A 7,790-nucleotide genomic window follows, 5' to 3' on the forward strand; every position below is an offset into this window, starting at 1 on the left:
CTACGCTCTGTTTCTATGAGTTCAACTTTTCTTTTCAATTTTAGATTCCACATGTGAGTAAGATCATACAGTATTTGTCTTTGTCTGTGTTCTTTCACTCAGCACGATGTTCTCTAGGGTCATCCCTGTTGTTGCTAATGGCAGGGCCTGCTTTTTTGTCGTGGCTGAATAATATTTCATTACATTATATCTGACACCTTCTTTATCCATTCGTATGATGACAGGCACTTAGGCTGTTTCCATATCTTCACTACTGTGAATAAAGCTGCAATGAACATGGAGGTGCAGATATCTTTTTGAGATACTGGCTTCATTTCCTTCACATATATGCCCAGGAGTGGAATTGCTGGATCATATGGTAGTTCCATTTTTTAATTTTTTGAGGAAACTCCATATTGTTTTCCATAAGGGCTGTACCAGTTTACATTCCCACCAACAGTACACAAGGATTCCCTTTACTCCACACCCAAGCTACCATTTATCATTTGTATTTTTGAGAATAGCCATCCTAACAGGTGTGAGGTTGTATCTCATTGTGGTTTTAATTTGCATTTCCTGGATGATTAGTGATGTCGAGTACCTTTTCCCGGATGATTTCCCAGATGATTAATGACGTCAATGTACCTGTTGGACATTTCTGTGTCTTCATTGGGAAAATGCCCAATTGAGGTCCTTTGCCCATTTTAAAATTAGGTTATTTGTCTTTTGCTATTGAGTTGTAGGATTTCCTTATATATTTCCTTATCATATATAGGGTTTGCAAATATTTTCTTCCATTCTTTAGATTGCCTTTTCATTTTGTTGTTTATTTCCTTTGCTGTGCAAAAACTTTTTAGTTTGGTGTAGTCCCATTTGTTTATTTTTACTTTTGTTTCCTGTGATTTTGGTGTCATATCTAAAAAATTATTACCAAGACCAATGTCAAGGAGTTATACACTCTCTGTGTTCTTTTCGTAGTTACTCTAGACTTTTCACCTACATACCTAGCAAGTCCTGAAATTAACTTTTTTGCCCTCCTCCCCAACAATATAAAGATCAATTTATATACATTGTTGTCCGGTATTTCAGTATTATTTTTCCTCACAAATCAGACATTACCATTATTGTTTTATAGAGCCAGTATTTGTTTACTGTCTTTGCTTATCACACTCCTGCATCTCAGACGTTCTCTTTGGGATTTTTTTTCCTTCCTTAAATTCTGACTTTAGGGATTTCCTTTAATGAGAATATGTAAGTGGTTTGCTCTTTCCAGTTGAGTCTAAGAATACTGAAAGTACATTTGACTCTCAATTTCATAAGGCAGTTACTCAGGGCAAAGAATTCTAGAGTGGCAGATTTTGCTCTCAACTCCTGGAGACAGGCTTCCTGACTTTTGTTTTGATTTTTTTTTTTTTTTTTGTGATACGCGGGCCTCTCACTGTTGTGGCCTCTCCTGCCGCGGAGCACAGGCTCCGGACGCGCAGGCTCAGCGGTCATGGCTCACGGGCCCAGCCGCTCCGCGGCATGTGGGATCCTCCCGGACCAGGGCACGAACCCGCGTCCCCTGCATCGGCAGGCAGACTCTCAACCACTGCGCCACCAGGGACAGGCTTCCTGACTTTTGGCTTCTCTTGCTGCTGCACAGACATCAATCCTGTGTCTAACTGCCCTTCCTCTGTGGTGATCTATCTTTCCCTTCTGGCAGCTTTTAAGGTCTTTTTTTCTTTTGAATTCTGCGAGTTTACTTTTGTCTGTCCAGTTTTGTTTTCTAATTTTTCTTAGGATCCACCTAGCTTCATTGATCTGAGTATTGGTAGCTTTGAACAGAATTAAAAATAGTTAATATCTATTATCTTTTCTAATTTATCTCATCCCCGTTCTCCTTGTTATAGCCATCTGGACCTCCAGTTACATACGCATCATAATTCTCATTCTATTCTTCATTCTCTTCATCTCACTACGAAGTATATTTTCTTTCTTTGTCTCTACACATTACACTCTTTGGCTCTATCTTCCAAGTAATGAATTCTCTCTACAGTAATATCTAATCTATTTATTCTGTACATTAATTTCTAATTTCAATAACATTTTTCATTTCTAAAACTTCTACTTGGTTATTTAAAATTTTTCCTTGTTCTTTGATCCTCTTATTGAGATTCTTCTATTTTCAAATCATTTTAAACAGTTATTTTATAATGTTTGTGTGATATTGCTAATCTCTGAAGTCTTTGAGGATTTTATTTTGCTGTCTGTAATTCTCAGTTCTGGTACCTTGTTTCCTTGTCATTTTATTTATTTATTTACTTACTTACTTACTTCTTTTTACTGTGGGACAGCTAATCTGTTTGGAATTTTACCTGTAGAAATTCTTGAGGCCTCAGTTGAAGGTGAGCTCCTCCATTGAGGAGTTGCTTTTTCTTCTGCCAACACGCTAACAACCTGGAAACCAAGTAAAATTAACATCCCAGCTTGTGGGTTTTCAAACCATGCAACTAGGAGAAATTCACACCACAAACACACATGAAAGCTGGCTTGTGTTTTCAAATCTCCCCCCTTCACACAGCACCAAGGTGGAGAAAGACAACTTTCCCTGTTGTCCTGTTCTGCAGGGCAAATTTATTTCTCATTCTAGCTTTTTGAGAACGGACTATGCTGGCTTTCCCACTGGGCTGGGTTCTGGGCCACAGCGAGACCTGAGAAAGGTCGGGGAGTTCTGCCCCAGAATGTGTTCCCCCTGCACCTTGGGTCCCACACAGCCCTCTGGGAAGAAGCCAGGACTCCAGGGTTTGGCCTAAGGGGAAAGACGTTTCTCTCACTGACAAGGATTTCTGCTTTCTTTTAGGTTTTGGCCTCTGTGGATTTTTTTTTTCAATCTCATGCCATCTCAGCAATGCATTTAATAAATATTTTTTTAACATATTAATCACTTCAATCTGAGGGTGTTCAGGATATCTAGCCTGCCGTATTGCTGGTGATAGAAGTCTTTTATCAAATCCCTCTGCCCAGTAAACATTGAGTTACTGGAGACCAGGAACCATGACTGACACATTTTTCTATCCTGGGACCTGCCACCATTGCTGTATGCACAGAAGTGTTATTTGAATGAATGCCAAAGCCAGTCATTTCAAGTTCAAGTAATTGGCTTGAAATTCTAAGTACCATCAAGGCAGTTTTTCTCCTGAAAACTTTTTTTTTTTTTTTCCGGCCGTGCCTCGTGGCTTATGGGATCTTAGTTCCCCGACCAGGGATCAAACCTGGGCCCCCCACAGTGAAAGCGCTGAGTCCCACTGGACCGCCAGGGAACTCCCCCTGAAAACTCTTAAGGTTGTAACTAAACACCACAATATGGATTAGAGAATTCCTTGGGAAGTTGGCTATCCACACGAATGTTCTCTTTTAATCAAATTAACTGGGAAGTTGCCCAATTGTATTTTAATTTGGGTCACATGAGTTCGATACAATAGGCCAGCAGAGGGGTCTGTGTTGCAGACAAATTGCACAATTATGGGGATCAGGTTGCAAAGGTTTAGAAAAATATTTTCAGCATAAAATTTTGCAGCTTCTGCTGCTTTCCAATGACGTTTCACATTCCCTCGCTGGTATCGATGTTTGCCAAGATCACTGGATTATCTCACTGCCCCCTTCTTCCTCACTCAGGATGCATCTCCTCAGTCAGCTTCTTGGGGTGCGTGGCCCAGGCACTGTGGTGAACACAGGCTGCAAAGAAAGCGTGTTCCTGCCCCTGTGTCCTCCCAGTCAGAGACTCACGCTAATCAATGCAATGGAGTAAGAGATAAACCACAGTAGCAGCAGCATCGGGCAGGCAGCAGCACAGAGGGTGAGGCACTGTTTTGGAGCAGCTGGGACCGTTTTCCTGGAGAGGAGGCTGCTGGGTGGAGAACAGAATGGAGGAGAAGGTAAGGGGTGTGGGTCAGGGGCAGGAAGCAGTATGTGACCCTGTCGCCCGGGGTCGGAGTCCCAGGCTGCCCTCCTGTTATGGGCAAAGCTTCATAAAGCCCCTGCGGGCTCAGATTTTAAGGCCTCCACCCACCCCGCCCAAGACTCTCAATGTTTATTGCTCCCGGCACTGTGCTCACCGGCCCTTCCAAGGTGACCCCTGACCAGATGGCCTTGCTCCCCGTCCCCACTCTTCCGAGGTGACGCCCCCAATGCCTTTGCCTCACCTCTCCCTCCCTCCCTCCCTCTCTTTCTTAATGTTCTACAGGATTTTCATTCGTTCTTTACCATAGTTCTCTTCCTATAGGAACTAAGTTGAAGTTTAACTTTTTTTTTTTTTTTTTTTTTTTTTTGCCGTGCTGCTTAGCACGCAGGATCTTAGTTCCCTGACCTGGGATAGAACCTGTGCCCCCTGCAGTGGACGCGCGGAGTCCTAACCACTGGACCGCCAGGGAAGTCCCTGAAATTTAACATTTTAACTAAATGCAAACTTGAAGCGCCATGGTCTCAATTTAGAGATGTGAGTGATAACATCGAATACAAACCAAGAGAAAACACAGCCGGAATAGCCAGAACACAACGCCTGTCCCTCAGGAGCACCTTCTCATGTGGTTATTTATTCTTCCTCTTTCTTCAACGGGCATTTCTTGCATTCTGAATTGAAATACAGGCTGAATATATTTTTTATTAATTCCTTTACTAGTTCAGTCAACTCCAACGTGCATTGTGACCCCTAGGAGCTGCCCAAAATTGTAGCATACTTATAATTTATTTTATGTTATCCTTTAAAATTTTCTAGTTTTAGGGAATTCCCTGGCGGTCCAGTGGTTAGGACTCTGCGCTTTCACTGCTGAGGGCCCGGATTCAATCCCTGGTTGGGGAACTAAGATCCCGCAAGCCACATGGCTCGGCCACAAAAAAAAAAAAAAAAAAAAAAAAATTATCTTTTTTGGGGCTTCCCTGGTGGCGCAGTGGTTGAGAGCCCGCCTGCCGATGCAGGGGACGCGGGTTCGTGCCCCGGTCCGGGAAGATCCCACATGCCGCGGAGCGGCTGGGCCCGTGAGCCGTGGCCGCTGAGCCTGCGCGTCCGGAGCCTGTGCTCCGCAACGGGAGAGGCCACAACACTGAGAGGCCCGCGTACCGCAAAAAAAAAAAAATTCTATTTTTATGTTTTATAATATATATTAGCACGTTTCACGTAACTTATAGATATGCATAGACTGGGGTGCATGCTCCAGCATCATTTGTTAATGGGGTGAACAATGAAGACAATTTGGAGAACAGTGGTTTAATGCTTTTCTCAAGCAAAATGCTTCTGGTTTTAAAGCCTATTCTCCCAGGCTTCCTCATCTACTGCGAGTTCTGCTAACATGAGATTTAAAGAGTGGAACATCTAAGTGATAAGAGTCTTGCTGTCTTTCTGAATTTGTTTTCCACCGCCAAGAACTTCTGAGCTGCTCTGTAAAGATGGAGGTTCCTGGCAGGTGGCGAGGGAGATGCCCCAAGAAAAGTATGAATTGGCAGCTCCTCCGTCAAATCACATTAGAGAAGCTCAGACTGGGGTGGGCTCCAAGTGGCTTTCCTGCCCCCCAGACCTTAGGGCTGAAGCTTCTCTGTTTTGCTGCTTCGTTCTGCCTCATTTGAAAACCTCATAAATGCCTATACTATCGGTTCATAGACTCAGAGGTTTTAAAATCCCACCTCTACCTAAAAAAAAAAAAAAAATGAAATTCTGTTCTTCTTTGCCAGTTCAGTGAGAAATACACGACCACATTTGACACGTTTGATTTCAAGCTTGATTTCTTCTTTTGTTGTTTTTTTAAAATTTAAATTAACTGTTTTCTTTTTAAAAACCTTTGTGTCTTTTAAGCCTGATTTCTGTATTTTGCATACTTGCTTCATGATTCAAAATTAATATCATGGCCCCTGCTATTATATTCTAGTGTTGGTAATCTAGGTTTTTCATTCTATTTAAAGAGTAATGTGATTGTGTGTGATAAAGTATCTTCTCAAGTTCCAGAAAGGGTTAATGAGACTCTCTTCATCATTTTAAAATGTACTTAAAACAGAGATGTCTGCTTAAGGCCATCTCCCTGCTGTTCCATGGAAAAGACATTTTGGAATCTAGACCCTTTGATAATTTATGGTTTAAGATTTGTATCAAATGAGGAAAATGTAGCTCCTTAGTCCAGGTGCCTTTCGAACACAGGTCATTCCTAAGTAAGTTTTTTGGTCTTTCAAACATAGCTTGAATGTTGCCAGGTTTTATCTGACGAGTAATCAAGTGTGGCTCTGAAGGCCCTAGGAATAGACCCTAAGGCACGTGTGACCCCTCGGTGCCCCTGCCCCCTTGCCCCGCCTCCCTGGTCCCCACCCACCCCCTTGCAGACATCTAGGGGGACCAGCACACCTCTGGGAATCTCTTCTCCTACCGTCTTGCTGGGTCCTTCTTCAGTGAAGTTGGTACAGTTTTCAGTCAACCAACAGATGCTCACCAGACCCAGACATAGGGCCCAACCCTTGGGTAAGAGTGAGTTCTCCGACAGTGGGGCTCCAGCCACGGAAAAGCTGACTCAGCAGCAGCATAACTGGCCAGACTGCGAGTCCTCCAGCAGACCCACCAGGAGGTGGGCTTCCGGGCAGTCGCCTTTCTGCAAAGAATCACAGCATGGTGTCCGAGACAGCCCGGCGGGGTTCCTCACCAGAGACTTGGTGTTTTCATCTGAAAATGGGGAGAGTGGATACTATCACCTGCCCCGCTTAATCTAATGGGGTTATTGTGAAAACCAAATAAAGAAATGGGAGCGAATACCTGCTCTTTGTAAGTTACAAAGCTTATCCGCTCAAGTTATTGCTCCGCGTCTAGGTGGACTCCTCTCCCAGCCCTTCCCTGTCAACCCAATGCTGGCTGGCTTGGGTGGCGCCTCATCTTGGGTGTTTATGAAGCCGACCTACCCAGGGCTCTCACCTCCTTACTCTGTCCTAGTTTTTCCCGGCGCCCCGAGCAGGGACCTCCAGGTTCCTGGTCACCATGGTGGCTTCCACCCACACCTCCCACCAGTGCACTTCCTCGTCCCTCCCAGCCCTCCCCTTTCTCCCCCATGAAAAAACTGATGATTCTCAATATCTTTTCCTTATGGTCTTACTTTCAGATTTTTCATCCAAAGAGCTCATTTAGATGCAATGGATTTCTAGATCAGTGAGGAGACACCTTTGAACTTGGGGGAGAGGATCTGACCTTTCACTGACCTCCAGATGACCCTGCATCAGCTGCATTAGCCCTTGGATTTCAAGTGTCCCCTGGATCCACAGTTAGCAGAATCCTATTTAGGATTTAGTTTGCTAAATCCTTCGCTAGAATTCTATTTTTTTTTTTTTTTTTTTTTTTTTTTTTTTGCGGTACGCGGGCCTCTCACTGCTGTGGCCTCTCCCGTTGCGGAGCACAGGCTCTGGACGCGCAGACTCAGCTGCCATGGCTCACGGGCCCAGCCGCTCCGCAGCAGGTGGGATCTTCCCGGACCGGGGCACGAACCCGCGTCCCCTGCATCGGCAGGCGGACTCTCAACCACTGCGCCACCAGGGAAGCCCTAGAATTCTATTTTAACAAGCTCCGAGAAACTTCCCAGGTACTTCTCTGAAGGCACCCTCCTCTGAGGGGGGCGGGAGGTGGTAAGGGGGTGTAATCGGCAGACAGGGCGAGTGCCTTGTGTGCGAGACCTGTAGGGTGCGCTTCCTGACTGTCCCACAGCATCACTTCCAAACACAGTCTCAAGGAAATAATCAGACGTGTCTGGAAAAATTGACATAGGAAGATATACATGGCAGTTTTAGTTGTAATTTATGTTACTATTTAT

This window comes from Stenella coeruleoalba (genome assembly GCF_951394435.1).
Source record: "Stenella coeruleoalba genome assembly, chromosome: 18".
NCBI lineage: Eukaryota > Metazoa > Chordata > Mammalia > Artiodactyla > Delphinidae > Stenella > Stenella coeruleoalba.